This window comes from Vicugna pacos, chromosome 19, assembly GCF_048564905.1.
Source record: "Vicugna pacos chromosome 19, VicPac4, whole genome shotgun sequence".
Taxonomy (NCBI): domain Eukaryota; kingdom Metazoa; phylum Chordata; class Mammalia; order Artiodactyla; family Camelidae; genus Vicugna; species Vicugna pacos.
In genome coordinates this window covers 30,982,408-31,002,280 of record NC_133005.1, presented here as the reverse complement: position 1 = coordinate 31,002,280, position 19,873 = coordinate 30,982,408, and the positions used below count along the sequence as shown (strand labels likewise).

The window sequence follows — 19,873 nt, the reverse complement described above, 5'->3', positions numbered from 1 at the left end:
CTGCCTTCATTTATTTTCTTTATTGCATTGATCACTACCTCCCCCCTTGTATTTATTTATTGTCTTTCTTTCCCCTTAGCATGCTCACTCCAGGAGAGCAAGGCCTTTGTCTTATTGACAACTGTATCTCCTGCCTTAGATCAATGCCTGGCATTTAGTGGGCATTCAAAAGTTAGCTACTAACGAACGAATTCAACAATATTCAACAATTAGTTGAATCTCTGCCAGACGCTGGGCCCTGTCCTTGAGGATGCAACAAGGATGGTGAGGGAGACAGGAGGCCTCAAGATAAACACACCATAGCTTGACACCTGATTTTACACAGGTATATCCAAGGCGCCGGAAGACCCCCGAGGCTGAAAACTCCTAGGGTGTGCGTAGGGGCCTTGCGAAGAAGCTCGTGTGCCAGGAGTGCCAGGAGTGCCAGGGAGCCAGGAGGAGCGGCGGGGATGCAGCTGGAGACAGAGCTCGGGGCTCCTTGGCTCTTTGCCGGGCTTCTCGGCTCTTCACCTGGCTTCTCCGCATCTTCTTTTCCTGACCTACGGCACCTCGTCCCCAGCGGAATCTCTCTGTCGCGGGATCCCAGTCACATACTCTCCCAGCCCCAGAGACGCCAGCCTCGGGTGTTCCAGATGGCTAGACCGCTACCTGAGAGCTGTACCCCCGCCGGGTCCGCGCGCGCTCCAAGTCCCCGCGCGCTCCAAGTCCCCGCCCCCTGCCTTCTGTCCAAGGCCGGCAGGACCCCGCCCCGCCCCCTCGGCCCGCAGGACCCCAGCCCCGCCTCGCCCCCGTGGCCCCGCCGCTCAGTCCCGGGGGGCGGGGCCGCGCGCAGTGGCGTCTCCAAGGCGGGGGGCGCGAGGCAGGGGGCGGGGCGGCCCTGGCGCAGGCCAATCAGCGCCGCGATCACATCCATGCAAATACGAGCACAATGGAGCGAGCCCATCACTCGCCCCTGCAAGCAAGCTTGAAATGGGTTTCTGCCTGAGCAGCAGCCAGGCTGACCAATGAATCTGTGTTTTGGGCCGGCGAGGCCCAATAGCGTGGCAGGGAAGGCGGGCCCAAGCCGGGTTAGGGTGTCCTTGCAGGGTGTCTGAGCTAAACTTCACCAAATAATAGCTGTTTGTATTTTGGCTGCTGCAGGAGCCATTTTAGGTAAGTTCTTCTCTTAACTTTTTATTTTCCTCCCCGGCCTCGGCGGGCTGGCCTTGTTCGCGGGTCCCCGGCCCCGCCCCGCCGGCCGGGCTGGGGTGCCCCTATGAATGAAGCCAGGATGAGGGGCTGCGGCGGCGCCGAGGCTCGGCCGGGCCGGGGTCCGAGCGGGGCGGGCGGCCTGGCGGAGGGCAGGCGGCGGCCTGAGGCCTGAGGCGAAGGGCCGGCCTCAGCCGCGCTGCGCTCCGGCTCGCGCTCAGGTCGCGCTCGAGCCGGGCGGCCGTCCTTGGGAGTGCGCCGCTGCGGCCCGCGCGGAGGGGCGGGGGTCCGGGCAGCCCCCGGCCCTGGGCCAGGCGGGCGGGGGCGGGGCGTGCGGAGGGCTCCCCTATACCCCCCACCCTCCAGGCTCGGCCGAGGAGCGACCCCCGGCCCGGCCGGGCCGCGGCGGGGCGGGGGTGACCGCTATTCCCGCCGCCGCCCCCGCGGAGAAGTTGCTCTATTGGCGTCCTGCGTCTGTTTGCAGGGGTGGAGGAGGGTGGGCTGGTGCCAGGCTGCTGCTCCGGGAGGGGGCGGGGGCCCCTGCGCGTCCTCGGAGCGCGCACCACCTCCGCCCCCTTCTTACGCACTAGCGCGCACTCGCCCCGAAAATTGGAACCCTGGAGGTGTCCAGCAACCCCGCAGCCAAGTTTTGTGCATTATTAGATTGCATGTTTGAGCTTTAAAAAAATAAAAGGAATCTGTCCCCTTCAGGGTATTTATTTCCTTCGCTGTTGAGAAGTAACGGAGTCTGTTGCTTCCAAATTTCCAGGGACATGCCTGTCAGATGTGCAGAGGGTTGGCAGCTACTTGGCTTTTAAAAAGACGCTATTAGGAAATCCCCTCACTAGTGAGATAATTGAAATTTGAGTTTGTTTGCAGCTTCAGTTTTATTTGATCCAATTAAAAATGCATAAGCAGACACTTATATTTGTGTACATAAAGTGTTCCTAGTTCCAGTTACGACTGATCTGACTGTGGTTTCGGTAGTGTGTGATCTAATAAGGCAGTATAATTCGATTTTGAACCTGTAGGCCGGTGTTCTCCAAATTAGGGTTTATGGATCATTAGTAATCTGGCCAAGGTTTCTAGTGAATCCTTGGCATCTCCAGGCATCTTTGGGGCTGTGTGTGCGACTTATTCCCCACCCCCTCAACACTGCTCATTTCTGGTGTAACAGATCCATGAACAGAGAAAATACCCATTTAAAAATTTTTATAATTTTCAGACTGTCTGCAGTACTGCCTGAGATTTGGTTACTGTTTCTCAAATGTCATATAGGGACACCATCCCAGTAGGCTCTAGATTTCGACGTACTTTAAGGAAGTATGCTTGTGATCCTTAGAATATAGTCCAGACAGGGACCACTCCGCCGTGTTCCCAAGGCTAATTATGAGCTGTCTTTCTTACTAGAGATGTGTACCCATCTATTGTGCATGGCACAGGAGAGTTTGTTGGTATTCCACGTTGGAAGATCAGGCTGGAACCTCAGGGAGATAGTTTTTGTAGACTTTGTGGTTCTCTGGGGATGGGGAGAAGGTTTGAGATCCATGTATGATAAAATGATTAGGCATGAATCGTCAAGTGCAATGGCTTATGCCAACCAGAACAGGTGGTTTCATACATAAGCAATGCATGACTGTAACGAAAGGCCTGGGAAAACGTGGAGTGGTAAAATGATAAATTTTGGACTTCCTTCTGTCCCAGGGCAGATTTCCTAGATGAATTATTTAAACTTTTTTCTTGATTAATGGACTTTTAAAAGCTAACCCTTGCAATTTTTTTTTTCCTTTTTTGCTAACTTTGGAATCTCCCCTGTAGTAGCCAGACTATGATACTGTTCTTGATGTAGTCTGGCCATGGGGAAGGTAAATCTAGATCTCTTGTGAAATTAGCTGTGTCTCATTGCGGTATCACAGTCTGCCTGGAGTCACATCTTTTATACTGCAATTATTTTTGTTTGTTTGTTTTTTACATTTAGCCCGTCTGTTATAGCACTGCAAAGTCTTTGACTATGATAACTTTTACCACAGCTTTTAATATTCTATAGCTTTCTAATTATTTTTATAATTTATTATTAGTATAGTTGGAAGTTCTCTGAACTCATCAACATATTACTTCATGCAGATCAAAGGAGAAGTTGAATGGCCAGTTGAAAGTGGAGTGGGAAGCCACAAGTAACAGCTGCATTTCTGGAAGATCCTTTGACAGTTAGTTAGTCTTTTGTATTTATTGATTTGCTTTTCTCATAACTATTTCAAATACCAAAGAAAATCTGAAATGGAATCTTACCTCTTTAGAAACCACATCTCATTTTTGATTTTTACCATTGTGTCACAAAAAAAAACCTATCAGAAACAACAGGCAGTTGGGCTACTGTGTCTTGGAAATCTGTGATTTAGAGAAGTTTCAAAGAAGTTTTTCAGTTTTCTTGGGTATATAGCTTTGCTGCAAACACAGTTTGTGGTTATGTCTTCCTGCGTTAAATCATGAGGAAAGAGGGTTCCACAACCTTGGGCATGATTCTCGCTGCGGGTGCCTCTGTTTTTCAGCTTTCACAGGAAGACTTTTTATTGGTAATGACCATATGCTGTCGCACATGGGTTCATGTTCACAACCCTTTTGAACAAGTTTTAGAATTCAAGGATTCTACCTAAATAAAACCTTTGGTATATGACAGTGACATTGTCTAGGACAATGACAGTAACTAAATCAGGTGAGGAGATTATGTTCTCACCCTCTTCCTGTGTCCCCCCAGTATAGCAAGGTTTGAAGTTGTTTTATTTTTAATAAACATTTAGTAGTTCTCTTTATATTTCCATCCCTCATTCAAAGCTTTAGTTTAATTCAGGTGAAAAGCTACAGTGGATTTCATGGGACTGCCTGCATTCTCCTGTACCAGGTTATTATTATATTGAAAACTCCTTGAAATACATAAAATAATAGCTGGGGCTTAGATACCTGTTCCCCAGAGATTATTTTTGTTTGCAATAGAATATGACAAACTTATGAGGGAAGAAAAAAGAACTAGCATTGAATGAATGAATGAATACCTGGCATGTATCCAGCACTTAGCCAGGCCCTACGACTACAGAGATGAGAAAAAATACCCCTGTTTTCTTAGCCACTCCATGAACTTCATGGACTCAAAGAAATGAAATAACCTGTTCAAGGCCATAAAGCTAGTACATGTTAGAGTCAGAATTTGAGCCCACATCATCTGGATCCAAAGCACATACTCTTTTCATTAACAACACTCTCTAAAGATTTCTTAAAAAGCTGGAGTGTGCTGTCATATTTTTGTGGTATGGTGCTAGGTAAACTAGCATGCTTTGCCTAAGTTCTATACACCAGTTGATTTTTATTTTTCTGTTTCAAGAATTCGTCCCTGAAGAGGCAGATGGAATACAGTGAGGGCATCCTTTCCCCGCTTGTCTCCATAGTGTAGAAGAGGTCTCACTAGGGCACTTAGGAGTTCAGGGTTAGCCCAGTACAGTAAGAACCATGAAGTGCAGAGGGAGAATGCGGTCAGTTTTTCATTGCCAGAATGTTCTCTTTAGTTCATTTTGTGGAGGCTTTGATACCCTCATGAGAAATTCTGTTACTTCCATAAATGTCCTGAAGGTTGTAAACTGGAGTTATTTTAAAATATCCATCCCCTTTCCCACTTCTGAACCAAGTTATTTTCATAAAATCTAGATAAAAATGTTTATTTTTGTTTGTGGTACCTGTATTAGTTGGATTTTCTAGTCTGTAACAGTGATTTTTTTACATCCTCCCACTTTTATTCTTTATGTCATTTGTCATTATTGAGACTTCTAGAGTCTTTGATGAGGTATATGACATAAATAGCTCTTTATTTTGAGGAATTTTTAAAAACTGATGAACCGTTTTTCTTTATAGTCATAATGAAGGGCTTAAAATTTTTAGCAAAGAAAAATCTGATTTTTCCATAGACTTCCATGGTGCTTTTATCCAATAGCTATTTCTTAACATACTAAGTGTTTGAAAATTTCAGGAAAACTGAAAAGTAGAATTTTAAGATAACTTCAGGACACGAATCCAAACATTTACAAAGTGATGGATGCATGTTTGAATTTTTAAAAGAGTAAAGCGAGATTTCTCTTTTTCTACCTTTCTGCTCCTTTATTAAAGATTTTTGTAGTAAGTTTTCACTGATCTAAATTTGATGGATCAAATATATTATCAGTAAAGTTTTAATGTATTTTGTATTTTCTTGTTCACTGTGTAGCCAAGGCATTTTATTTTTGGAATATCTACTTTTTTAAAAAAATTCTGAGATTGTCTTTTACGTAAAAGGTCAGGCTTCAGGTTAAATGAAGGTCTAGCTATTGTAACACTGACCTTTGGTTCCTGCCTGTTTAGGTTGACGCTTTTTATCTTGGGATTGATGGACACCAAGGGAGTCTTTAGTTCGTTTGTAAACTCCCCAAAATAGTAAGCAAAATTTTGTGCCTTTTTATGGGAAGCAAATCCATTGCATTTTATGATTCTTAAGGGAATCTGTGACTGCCCATCTCCAGTTCCCTCCCTTCATCTCTTCCCACCCACATGCAAAAATAATATTCAGGATTATTGATTTAGGTCATTACAAAACAGTTGTTTTGTTTGAGCAAAATCTTTTGCCTAGAGCCTGACTTCTTTGGGCTTTTTTTTTTTTCCCCTTTAGCGGCTCCTGCCATCTTAGTCTAAATCAGTTGGCCAGGGCCTGGGCAAGAACTTCTGCATCCCTCAGGGCAGCATCCGGCAAGGATTACCCCCAGAATTCTTCCCTGCCTTATTGTTACACTTGGGAAGCTGTTCCATTCCTTTGCCCATGGAGCAGGTGACAAGAGGGCAGTTGTAAGACAGTCTTAGATGGTCCTGAGCGTCTTGGTCTCAGCCATCTGCCTCTGCAGATGGGACTGGAGGGGGTGGCCATAGCAAATCTCCTAGCATTTTCTTGCTTTGAATTGTACTTCTTATTTATTCTGTTAGTGCTTCGTTCAATATGTTAAGAGGAAAAGGGTTTTCTTTCTGACATTGTAGGAAGAATAATTAAAAATAATCTCCTTCCGTCTTTATATTCCCCAGACTTTATATGAAATATACCTTGCAACTTTTCTGTTAATGTTGTTAACTTTAAGTGGAATTTTTCTTAAAATAACGTCTAGTTGAGCATGTAATCTTATTTTATATAGAACATGCATATATGTCAAGTTCTATTAAACCAGATGTTACTATAGGAGAAAGGATCACATATTGAAGTTCTCAGGACCTTATTTTATAATTTATTTAGGTAATAGTCAAACAAATTGGTAAAACAAAACTGTAGCATAATAAGAAAATTCTGAAAGTAGTCTCTGGGAAGTGGTCAAACTTGAAGTTATCCTGAAGGTATTCTCATAGAAGTCTATTTATTGGACCAGACCAGAAGTTCAGTAGAAGTATCAGCCTGTTTGGTTTGATATATGGATTGAGGAAAACACCTAAGCTTTAGGTAGTTTGGTGAAGGGCACTGGCTCCTGTAAGGGGATTCTGTTTGATGTGTTCCTTCCCTAGTGTACAAGAGTAAAGAAATGCACTGAGCTGTATTCACTTTGGGTTCAAGGAAACCATCAGCATTCTTAAGAAATCCTTTGAAGGACTGTGTCTGGTAAGGTAGGTCTAGATCATATATTTTATTTACTGAAAGAACTTTTATGTAATTTAACTCAGAGACTTTATTAATGTTCATTGTGTATTTTGGCTTTACAGTGTTAGCAGTCTTAATTCAGCCACGGGTTAACATGAAAAAGTCAAGCCCTCATCCTTGTAGACCATGTGACAAGTTTGGATCACATTATAAATGATAACCCATCAGGTTGTTTCTTTAAGCAAACCCTGTATAGTATCATTTTTAAGGGACTCTGGGTTTTCTGCTTAATGGAGATAACATTTTTGCCTTGAGTTGTAAAAATACATTGAGGATATGGTACAGGGTATGAAAGAGATCATTAATGACCAGCTCCAAAAATTGTAAAAATGTAAAATAAGCTCTCCGAGATGAGGGCTACTCAAAAATCTGTGGATCTGTGCAGGTCTGTGGACTGTTATTGCATGTCTGCGATGAGGTAAGTTCAGAACTTGAAAGAAAGTAGCAGCTTTTACAGCATTTTTCAGAAAAATGATTGTTGAATCTAATAATAAAAAATGTAAGTTTATGATGTCGTCCTTGTCTAAAATTTTTCCCTAGTAATTAACTTTTCTAGTATTTTATAACAGTTTTGATCAACAGTGGATTGGGAGAAAACAAAAACTAGTCCTTTACCGTAGAGCATGCTACTCAGGATGACAGACAGTGTCACCTCTGTCTTGGAGCGTGTTAGAAATGCAGGTATTTGGCCCCGCTCCAGACCAACTGGGATAAACTACCTGGGATGGGGACCTAGTAATCTGTGTTACAGCAAGCTATCCTGATGACTTTGTGTACCTTTAAATTTGAGGAACATTGTTTTAGAGCTGGACTGTCCAGTAGAACTTTGTGCTATGATGGAAAATGTCCTATATCTGTGTAGGACCTACTAGTTACATGTGGCTTTTGAAGCTCTGAAGAGGTGGCTAGTATGACTAAGGAACAGAATTTAAAATTTTATTTAATACTAATTTAAGTGTAAATAACCACATATGGCTAATGGCACTGGCATTTGACAGCACAGTTCTAGACCCTTTTACCAGGAGCCTCCCCCATCTGCCCTGCTTTTTGGGAGAAATAGTGGTTTTTGTTTTTTTTTTTTTCCATTTAGAAAGGGAAATACAATATGGGGCAAGACTGTTCTTTAGCCTAGTATGAGACTAAATACATCGTATAAAGTTTGGCACTATTTTTTCATTTATATTTACCTATTTATTTTTATCTAAAAGTTGATTTGATGTTAAGAAATAGTAGGATCAGAAAATAAACTTAGATATGTGTCTTGTAAGGTTTTGCAAACAGCAAGGTAGCTGTTCCAGTGAGGCCTTAGGACCCTTCATGGCTGTGACTAACTTATATGTCTTTCAGCATGACTGCTGAAGCTTTTTTCTTTCATATAAAGATTTAATACAGACAGCTTTTGAGTATGATACTTCATTCCTAATATAAAATGCTGGTTATTGAAGATTCTCAATTACTTTAGTTAATGGAGATTTTTTCCTATGTGAAGTATTTCAGGTTTATCAGCTTACTTCAAGGATGATTTTTCAGTTTATAAAGGTAATCTTTATTTTTAATGATATTCACCAAGGTTCCCTTGAGGGGTTGAGCCTTATCCTCTGTCCCCTTCCAGTATATTTAAAAATGAATTTGTTAAAAGAAAGGATTTCTTTTTCTTATTCAGGATTGTATATGCTTCCCTGTCTCCAGCCCCATCTACTTGTACTTCAGATTTTAAACTCCTTAAAATCGAGGATAGCATTGATTCTGATACATTGATTAATATACATTGCAGAGTTGGAAATTATTTTGTGATTGACAAGTGGAAGGAAACATGGCTATAGAAGTAAATGAAGATCCACATGTAGAATCATAGCTTTTTAGAATGCTGTCTAGATGTAATGAAATGGATCTTTCTAATCATGTTGTGATTTTACTAAATTTATTTCCAGGTTTTATGTTTTCAAGCAGGAGATTGTTAGTCATTTAGCAATGATTCCTGAAGCTTGAAAGATAATAAGGAGTGTCCTGTGTGCTTTATACACTTGTAGACGTTAGAAGCGGAAGCCTTCATAAAGATGCAGGAAAAGCAAAATTATTGATGCAGCAGTGTCTCTTGCTTTGTTTGTGACATGAATTAATGCTGTGTGTTTCCATTGGTGTTCAATTAAAAAGTAGCACTGTTTTCCCTTTAATTCTGTTGTAGGGGACTGTCTTACACTCGGAGTGAAGATATGGTAGGTTTTCTAGGCAGGGGCTTCTGTTTAGCTGAGACACAAGTATCACTGATGCGTGGAGCTTAACGTTTTACAACGTGCTGCTTTGGGCTCTTTTGTTTGACTTTCTCCAAAGGATTTCAAGGAATTGGAAAACTCAGTCTGTTGGAATTGAGATCTGATAGTCGATGGATCTCAAGCCTCGCAGGTTTGTAGGTTCCTTGCTTCAAGTTTGTTCCCATCACCATCACTGATTCGCAGAGCTGCGGCTGGTCTGCAGTATGAGATGTTACCGAAAGACAGATTTCATAAGCCGTGCCTGAATACCAGACATAATAGTCGTACTCTGTCCACCCTTATCTGCTTACCTGTGACATTTCATGCTGGCAGGGCTCTCCTGGCTGCTCCTAACTTTCTGTCATGTTCATTCTTGAATTAAGCTTTGTTGCTACCATCGTAGCCGTGGTTGTGGCAATTATTTCTAGTTTGAGATTTAAGTCTTATCAGGTCTTACACAATCCAGCATCTTAACTAGATTCTTCTAAACCAGCGCCCCTGTTCTGCTTCTCAGGATTGTGGAAGAGTATAGTCAGAAGGGACTTGAGAGGCTGTTTAGGCTAATACTGTCATTTTCTGGATGATGGAGCAGAGTCCTCGTCGTGTCCTAGTCAGCCATAGGGCTGCTCAGTGGTCGACTTAGGATTAAAATTCAATTCTTATTTCACTAAGTAAGACTCTTTCCCTAACTCTGAGGGTTCGGGTCCTAAAAACCCACATAGGAGAATTTCCCTTAAGAACTTGTGGGGAAAATATGGGGAAGGAGTGCTCTAAGATTAGAAGTGAATTTGTGAAAGGCTGCATAACTTTTTTCCTGTTCTCCAAAATGAAATAAAGGTATTATCAATGAAATTTTACATGTCTTAAGTAAGGATGAGTCGTACTATTTTGGTAACCCTTGTTTACTATGTCTTGTTTGCTAGAAACATTTTGGCATGTCTTTCCCTGATACCATGGTAAAAGGCTTGTGGTACTATTTTGGTAACTCTAGTTTACTACCTTTTGCTTACTAGAAGGTTTTTGGCACGTTCCCCTGTTATATCATGGTGAGATGCTTGTAAATTCACCTTTGCTTTATTGCAGATAAGGTTCATGGGAGGTTGTTTTCACATCTGCATGCTCATTCAGCTCTATGACTTAGGGTTATTAGAGTAAGTTTTTCCCAGACCGCTCAGTAATTATGATAATAATAATAATAGCACCGACCAGTCATTGAGTGCTGCCTGTGTGCCAGGTATGGTGCGAGGTTCTTTCATGGTGTGGTGGTTGTTAGGGCTGTTCGTCGATATTTTGGTTCTCTTTCTTTTGGGTACGTGGTAGATTGCACTTCTCCAACACCTTGAAGTTGAGCACGACTGTGGGACTTGCTTTGGATACTGAAATTTGACTGGAAGTGATATGAGACACTTCTAGGCAGATACTTTTTTTTTTCCTGATAGAAATCTGCATAGTGTAAGCAAGTAAGCCCATGCTTTAAACCACTGAGTTTTTTAAAGAAGGAGATTTAACTGCAGCATAACCAAGCCCATCCTGATGAATATACATGGATTATTATCCTTGATCCTTATGGCTAAGTGCTGATATTAACCCATTTTACAGTTGTCATAGCAGAGGCAAAGGAATTGCATTACTCATCTGTAACTGCAGAGCTAGGCAGTTTGAGCCCTGCATTCTTCAGCAGTAGTTGGCTGCCATTCTCTGTGCTGTACTCCCTCAGTACCTACTTTGTAGAATATGAGCACTGTCCATGATAACCTCATGCCAGTGCTTATGTTTACCTCTCTGCTCCATCACTTCTCACAGTTGCTCCTAAAGTCTTAGGTCCAAGGGTACCTGTCTCTTACCAGGATTTATCCTTCCCAAAGTTGTGCTGCAGAACCCTTCATGCCTTTTCTGTTATCTGTTCTCTACTTTTACTGCCTTCTGGAATTCCATCTTTCATGTGATGAGGATAGTTCTTTGCCTTAAATATCTTTGTGTCTCTAATATCTTTGAAGTAAATTCTCGGAAGGCCACATTTAGCTTTACAAATATAGGAGGCTGCCCAACACTTGTAAAGACACTACAGCATGTTAAGTGCATGGATTCTGCAGCCAGACCACCAGGTTTGAATCCTAGCTCTGCCATTCACTGGCTGTGTGAACCTCTGTCTCAGTTTCCTCATCTGTGAAGTGGACATAATAATCTGTCTCGTGGTTGTTTTGAGGATTACATGAGTTAATTTATGTAACGCCTTGGAACAATACCTGGCACATTGTAAGCATAATATGTGTTAGATGTTATAATTTTAAAGAATCCAGTATATCGGGGACAAGGTGAATGGAGATAAGTCATTACTGATTTTAATCTTTCTGAGGTTAATATTAAGATATCAGAGGTTTAATACAACCTTTAATTTTTCCTTTTACTCGAAAGAGATTACTGAGCAATTCTGTAAGACACGCTCCTCTGGGGGAAAAATGACCTAGAGCTTGCCCTCAAAGAATTTACAATGTAAAGGGGAGATAAGATATTCATAAACACCTGTACACAGATAATTATGCTACTCCAAGGTAGCCCATAAAAAGTGCCCTAAGACAAGAAAGATAAAGGGCTTTGGAAGTTCAGAAAAGATAGGGATGCGGAGTCAGAGAAGGCTTTGAGTCAGACTGGGCATTTTTCTGCATTGGAAGGTTAGGCAGGATTAGGGTATGTGGAGGCTAGGGAGGTAGGGAGCCAATCTCTAGGTGAAAGGGAAGATCAGATCAGAGGCTGTAATAAATATGTTCATTCATTCAGCTAAGGTATGTTGAACGTTACTATGTGCTCAGCACTGGTACAAGCCCTGGGGGTGCAGCAGTCCACAAAGCAAGTGCCTACTCTCATGGAGCTTATTATGTTCTAGTGGTTATTTGAATATGCAGAACCGTAATGTATCAGGTGGTGATAAGGACTGAGAAGAAACATAAAGAAGGATAAGGAGACAGAGAATAGATTTATGTAACTAAAAAAAGCATGATTAATTTCTAAAGTTGTTTTTAGGGTATGTTTTGAGGAAACCCAAAGCAGAGCTAAATGGCTTTTCCTGTGCGATGTGCCATAGCTTAGCTGTTTTCCACTCACCCAGTTCCCTGCCCCTTGCTCTTGGCCTATCTGGATATTTTCTTTCCTTTGAGATTTGAGAATAAGTCCCACTGTCTTCATGGGGCCTTCCCCCTTTGTATCTGCCAGAAGCACTCTCTTTCCCCTCTACACTTCTGGAGCCAGATTTTGCTTATATAACTAATTTAACATTTCACATTGAACTGCCTTTGTCTTTTTTCATATCGTTACTCATTTATTCCACATGTATGTGATGCCCATTTATTTAGTAAATAATGTTGAACTTTCATTTTGTTTCAGCCGCTACTGGACTCTGGGAACTTTAAGATAAATGTACTTGGTCTCTGCCCTTGAGGAATGCACATTCTGTTAGAAGAGACAGAAATGTAAACTGCTGCTACAGACATTATGATGAATGTCAGATTGGAGCTATGTCCAAAGTTTTGTTAGAATGCAAGAAGAGGGAGCAGCCATCTACCCAGGGGAGTTGGCGATGGCTTTTGAAAGGAAGGAACTTTTGAACTGGTTCTTGAAAATTTATTTGGAGTTTAATAAATAAAGTGGGATTGGTGTCTAATTTGGAAACACTTTAAGCATAGGGAGTATCCTGCGAGGGAGCGGAGGCAGATGGTTAGTTCATTGTGGCTGGAGTATAGTGGACAGCTGTGGAGTTGAGTGGATGACAGGGCTGGAGGAAGAGCTTGGAGATGTTGAAAGGCTTTGGAGATCATGGTAAGGAGTTTAGATATGTGTTGGCAGTGAGGAATCGTCAGAGGTTTTAATGCTGGAGAGTAGGTTGTAGTCTGTGTTTGGTAGCAGAGGTTGGTTTAGAACGGTGGTGCTCAAACTTTGTGTGTTATAATCACCTGGAAACTTTAAAAAATGCCATTGCCCAGGCTGCACAGCAAAATTAGATTCTCTGGAAGAGAGACCCAGGTATTGGATTTTTGATAACTTTTCAGGTGATTCCATCGTGCATCCAAGTTTGAATACTATTGGTTTGAAGAGGCTTTACAACAGGTTAATGAGTTAGGAGTCTCCCGCAGTGGCCTGGCTAGGAGATAAGTCATTGAATTGAGGCATTGGGAGCAGGGACAAAGGAAGACTGAGCCAACCATTATTACTTTTCTCCGGTTTTCTGTATGTTTGTCTTCTCCAACAAAGTTGTGGCCCTGTGGGCACAAGGTCCAGTCTTTGTACTTTGAATTTCTCATAGAGATTTGTGTGTAGTAAATTCTCAATAAATATTAGCCTTGATTAAAGTCGGTTTTCTTTTGTTCAAGAACTCATATTTGAGCACTTAGGGCATTTTTATTTCATTTGCTTCTTTCCTTTTTGTTATTAAATATAAATTCCTTAAATAGAGATGAGAGTGGATGGAGATGAAACTTTTTGGTCAGTTTTACTTCCTCGTAATTTTGATTAAAGGTTTAGGAAGCTAAAGCAGTGTCTGCATATGGACTTGGTTTATCCATACGGTCTCTCATTAGCCCAAATAATTAAGTTTGCCTTGAACTCTTGGCATTTGTGTAAAACCCATTAGTGTTAATATACTCTTTTAAGATAAAGAATCTAGATGAACTACCTAGATTCTTAAAGTATTTTTAAGGTTTGCCTTCCATATGTTATTGGAATGTGTAGAACAAAAATAACACCCAGATTCTGTTTCTCTATGTAGTAACTAACTTAGGAATTTATCAATGTGGTATAGAAACTGACTTGATTTGTGCACTTGAAATAATTTCTCTTTGCCAAATAAATTTAGTTGTGCGAGCATAGTATTTAAAAATGCTTTGGAGTATTTTTGTGTCAATTTTGCATTCTCTGTTCTAATGGAGGAGAGTTGGAACATATAGAAATCAAAAACTTTAAAAATATTTGGTGGTATTTATACCCCCTCTGGCCATTTTGTATCTTGAAAAATGTAAAACCTATAGAGAGTTATGTGAATTGTACTGTAACTCTCATCTCTCCTTTACCTAGATTCACCAGTTATTAGTATTTTGCCAAGTTTGCTATATATCTCTCTCCCTGTCTATATATACTTCTTTTGAAAGCTATATCTTTTGAGAGTTCCTTGCAGACATTGTAACACTTCACCCCTAAATACTTTTGCATCTTTATCCTAAAAGAAAGGGTACATAACTATAATACAGTTATATCACTCAGGATAGTTAACATAAAACCAATACATAGTCCATGTTTAAATCTTACTGTTCGCTTGTTCTCTAGCTTTTTAATTTTTCTTGATCTAGTATCTAGTCAGGGATCATGTGTTGTATTAGTTGTCACGTGTCCTTACCTTTCAGTATGGATTAATGTGATCTGGTGGTCACAGGGTTTCAGGAATGGAAAGGAAACCCCCTATAAGGGACGTGGCCAGCTTCCCATCCTTTCTGTTCACCTCCTCTCATGCCCCCAGCACTGGCTGGGAGGTGGCCTTCTTAGACTGATGGCAAAGTTCTAAAGTGGAACCTGGCACTCAGTGCAGACATGCTTGTGCACATCTTCCTGAGGCTCAGAGAGGCTTTGTACTGAACAAACAGTTACTGTCCATTTTGGGATTAAAGCCATTCAGGTTGTCCAGATGCTTAATTAAGAAAATGTGGTAGTGTTACTGAGACTTCAAGAAAAGATTTTTCACAGTTATCTCTAAATCATCTGAAACATTAAAAATTAGGAGTTGTTTTCTGATGTTTCTTGAGGATCACTGATTATTATGATCTTGTCTTTAAATAGTTCCCGGGGCTTTAATTTTTTAAAAAACTATCAAGGACCTCCCTACCCCTACCTGCCCTTTAAATATTCTAATTGTCATGCCCTTTCGCTCCTTTGCTCCTTCCTGGGCAGACTTCTTTCTTGTTGCAGCTCTTGATGACTCTGAAATCTTTGTATCCATCCGCATTCTCTTCTGTGCTCCAAACCCTCATTTCCAACCACCTACTCTGCATATTTACTTGCATGTCAAACATGAAAAACCGAATTCAGTATCTTTTCATATAAACCTGCACACTGGTTTGAACAGTGGATGGGGGTTGAGAATGAGATAGTATTTGACCAGGGGATTAGAAGCACTAGACTCGTATCCCTTACCAGCCCCTCCCTCCCTAACACCCCCTCCCCCTTTTCCCCTGCCCCTACACATACCCACTTTCTGGGAAATAGGTGAACCAAATGGTGCTGACAGCACCATTTGTGGCTGAACGTGGAGTCTTGGAAGTTAGGCTTCATGAAATGTTGCTCAACTTTTGTTTTTTCATTATTGTTCCCCTAAGGAGCTTTTGGGCAGTTTAAAAAAAAATTTATTTTACATTGTCTTTTGAGGGGGGTTAGGGTTAGGTAGTTAGGGTTTATTTTTATTTATTTACTTTAAAAATTTTTTTTTGACGGAGGTACTGGGGATCAAAGCCAGGACCTTGTGCATGCTAAGCACACACTCTACCATTGAGCTATACCCTTCCCACACCCGCAGCTGTTTTTCGTTTGTTTTATTTTTTTGTGTGTGTTATCACACTCCTACCCATGAAAACTTAATACCACAAATATATAGTGTATCTGTTTATGTACTGTGTGTTTGTCTGCTTAATGTGTAAACGAGTAAGATATTTTAACCCCCAAGAACCAGTTTTTGCCCCCTTGGGGTGATATTGCCACATTGAGAACCCACGTTTTAACCTAAGCTGGGGGAAGTCTAACGTCTAGACACAGAGCAGGCCTGTGGGTGCTTGCGCTCTCTCTCCTCCCCACAGCGCAGGCACCTGGGGCTCGCGTCCGCCTGCTGAAACCAGGGTTTCATAGCTTGTTGTGACCGTGACTCACAGTAATGACACTGTATTGTACCCAGTATACATACATATATATTTTAAAGGTTTTAGTATTCAATACTTATTCTTACTGCTTGTGATGCACTCTTTTTTTATTCTGTATTCTTTAAAAAAATAATTTTATTGAGATAATTCACATAATATAAAATTCTGTTGTTTTTATTCCATTTTTTTTAAATTTTAAAATGAAATGCTGGTTGTGACCCACTGACTGTCAGAAGCATGCCAGCCAGCCAGAAGAGCAGTGCCGAGGGCATAGCTGGTCTCAGACCACCCAATTCCCGCCAGGAATCTGAGAAGAAAGAGGCAGCAGAGTCCTAACCGGGAACCCCTGCACTCACTGTCATTCAACTTTGTTTTAATAAGTGCCCTTGAACTTACACAAGCTGGTTGTTTTACTTCTTGATACAGGATGAAGGCTGGAGAGCTGATGGCAGGGGAGGGCTGCAGTGAGCTTTTGAAGCCCACAGGTAAAACTGCTGTGGTGGCAGCCGAAGGGCTTGCCTCCCAAGGAAGGTGAAATGGGCATCTTCATTCTGTGATTGTAGTACCAACACACACACCCCTGCCCCTACAGAAAGAAAGAAAGGAAGAAAGGAAGGAAGAAAGAAAGAAAGAGGAAGAAAGGAAGGAAGGAAGAAAGAAAGGAGGAGGGGAGGTGGAGAGAGGGAAGACTGATCTAACATTAGATAGTACAGCCTGAAATTTTTGAAATCCTCGTTATTTAACTGGGTTTATCCGCAAGAATACTGGAGGGAATGACTGTAGGGATCTGCGTTTTTAATTAATTTGCTGTCATTAGTCTGTTAAAAGGGCAATGAGGAAATGAAATAGGAAACTGCTAAGTTTTCATTAGGAGAACGGAAGAGGAGAGGGTCTGAAGAATGAGGTGTGGCTGTGCTTTCCTGGGGTGTGTGGATGGTCAAAGGGAGGCCCTGACCATAGCTAGGGGGAATCAGCTGTGCAACGTGGACGTGAGTGGTGGGAAGGCCCAGAGAATAGACTGCACCTACTTACTTTTGACCCCAGTGCCAGGCAGGGCAGGAATATGATAGGACCAAATAAAACTGAGGACATCCCATCTCAGAGCAGCAGGATAATTAGAGCAGAAATTTGTGGAGTGCTTGCTATATGCTAGGTACTAAACATTTTATATTCTCACATTTAATTCTTTAAAGTTGTGAGGTTGTAGGTTATGTTTGTACCTCCCACTCTATTTTACTGATGGGGAAACTGAGGCACAGGGAGGTTAAAAAAACTTGTTCAGAGTCACACAGTTACTTGTTCTTACATATGATATAAATGCAGGGCCTTAGAGACCCTGCCTTGAAGTAGTGAACCCACTGCTTCTGGGACCATGTCTGCTGCACCGTACTTCTCTTGAGTATAGCCTACCTGGCACATCCCATGATCTTCATTTAAGCTTAGTTTCCAGGTTGCTACTCTGAGAGGCTGGTGACCACAATACTAAAAATAACATTGTCCTAGAGAATATTTATAGTTTTTTCACTCCCTCTTCTTTAGTACAGACTGTGCCTTATCTGGGAAATACCACTAATTTTAGAACTCCACAGTTGGACATTTAAATGGTAAGTCTTGTTAAGTGGTAGTCATATTTCAAGTTAGTTCAGCAGACATTTGCATGCTTCCTAATTGCCCTGTCATGCAGTCGGTACCAGGGTGACAAATGTTATCACAGTCTAGTAGGGGAAATAGACATGACCAATATTTAAACTGTAGTGAAACAAAGTAAGTAGAACAGTAAAAGGAACATAAAGGAGTATGGGAGGTTAGAAAGAACTTCCCAGAAGAGTTAACATTTGAGTTGGGTTTAGAAGGATGAGTAGGAGTTTGTCTGGTAGGTAAACAGTTGCACAATAATTAAGTGAAAATTGCTAGAGAGATGGACAGAGGCTTCCTACTGATATTATTGCCAATGTGTTTAGATTCTTAATTATGTAGTAGAAAGAGCTTCCAGTTGTAAAATCCCCTTTTTCCCTAGTGTCCTGAAGTGCCACTGGGATCCTGTGCCTCAACAGTAGGGCTGGACACCTAGGGATTAAACTTTAGGCCAGTAATAGGAGGGAAAAATTGCTACCCATGTAGCACCTGCAGGCACACTGCAACTCTGGGCAGAGTTTCATACCTGTGTGAGGGGACGATGGTGTTCCCTATAGCCTAGCTCCAACGCACGACTTTGACTGCAGTTGGTGAGGTTTTTCTTCTGTTATATGAAAATAGTTGATTGCTGTTACTGAGAAGGTATTTAAGCATTCAGCCACAAAAGTTTATTGAGCACTGACTTTTTTTGAATGGAGGGTAGGTGAGGACCATACATAGAAATTGGGTTTTTGAAGTATAATATGCATTCGATAATGTGTGCACATATCAAGTATACTGCCTAATGGGTTTTTGCATGTGTATATACCTGTGTATATCTTTAGATCAAGAGAGAACATTTCCAGCACCCCAGAAGGTTCTCTTGTGCCTCTTCTCTGGTTATATCCATTATTCCTCCCCAAGCCCTCCGTAGCACTGTTCTGGCCTTTGTCACCAAAGATAAGCTTTACCTGTTGATGAATGTTATTTAAAAGGAATAATACAGAATATACTGTTTTATATCTGGCTTCTTTTACTCAACTTCATATTTGTGAGATACACACAGATTACTAGGGAGCACTGGTTACTGGTCACATTGTTAGGAAGATACCCAAAATAGTCACATGTGATTTATGCCACTGAGAGTTGGCAGGAGTTTATTGGTGGCATTTGTTTATTCAATACCCATTTACAAGTACCTATACAGGTGCTTTGCCAGGGCCTGGGACTCAAGGATGAATAAGTTCCTACCATCTTTCGGTCTAATGAAGGAGATGGACATACATGTAATTACACATAATACACATCATTAAAATGAAGAATTGGTCAACTTTTAGGGGCGAAATGGTTTTTGAAAGACTTTCTAGAGAAGATGAAATGTCTTCTGATTATCAAAGGATTATAATTTTTCCAGATGGTCAAAAGGTGATAGCATGTGTCAAAGTGTAGAGATCTGAAGCAGCATGGTGTCTTCAGAGATCTGCATTGGTGATAACTTTCATTTTAGATTGATTAAGACATGTAAGAATGCCACAAATACCACCTTGGGAAGGAATTTTGAGGAAAACCTTGGTGTGCAAGTTCGCCTAAGACCTCAGCCATCAGAGATGACCACTCTAGTGAACCGTTGTAAATGCATCATCATGAAGAGGGCAGAGAATGGAAGTGAAATTTGGAGATTGCTGTAGCCAATGAAAAAACCCCCTGCAGTGCTTTACTGCTGATGTGTTGGAAGACTTATGAGGTTTAGGTAAAACTCAGAGGTGCTTATTATGAATGTGGTATTTTTTTCAATAATTGAGATGACTTTCAGTGTCCCATTAAGCCATCAAAAATTCCCTAAGGATGGATTTTGATGCAGCATCACTCCTTAATCGTGGGATTTTGTAGTAAAATGTATTCCCTGGTGTATCTGTTTGCTGGGGCCCCCATAACAAAATACCACCGACTGGGTGACTTACACAGAAATTTATATTATCACAGTTGTGGAGGCTAGAAGTCCAAGATCAAGGTGGCAGGTTTGATTTCTTCTGAAGCCTCTTTCTTTGGCTCACAGTCTTTCTCACCATGTCCTCATGTAGTCTTTTCTCTGTGTTGTCTGTGTCCTGATCTCTTCTTAAAAGGACACCGGCCATATTGGATTAGGGCCCACTCCAGAGACCCCATTTTAACTTAATTGCCCCTGTAGAGGCCTTATCTCTAAACACCGTCACATTCTGAGGTTCTAGGGGTGAGGG

The 19,873-nt window shown here is 41.4% G+C and overlaps 1 protein-coding gene across 2 annotated transcripts in view; it reads left to right on the top strand.

The window, feature by feature from the left end:
* The first annotated feature begins 998 nt into the window (after window positions 1-998).
* The window catches only part of CHD6 (chromodomain helicase DNA binding protein 6), a 159,381-nt gene continuing 140,506 nt past the window's right edge, over window positions 999-19,873 (top strand). Inside the window, exon 1 of one of the 2 annotated variants that reach the window (XM_015237811.3) lies at window positions 999-1,152. The gene's annotated coding sequence lies outside the window, so the exon portion shown is untranslated. Of the gene's footprint in view, window positions 1,153-3,343; window positions 3,396-19,873 lie in introns of those variants that run through there. The other variant, XM_072944227.1, reaches the window with a different exon arrangement.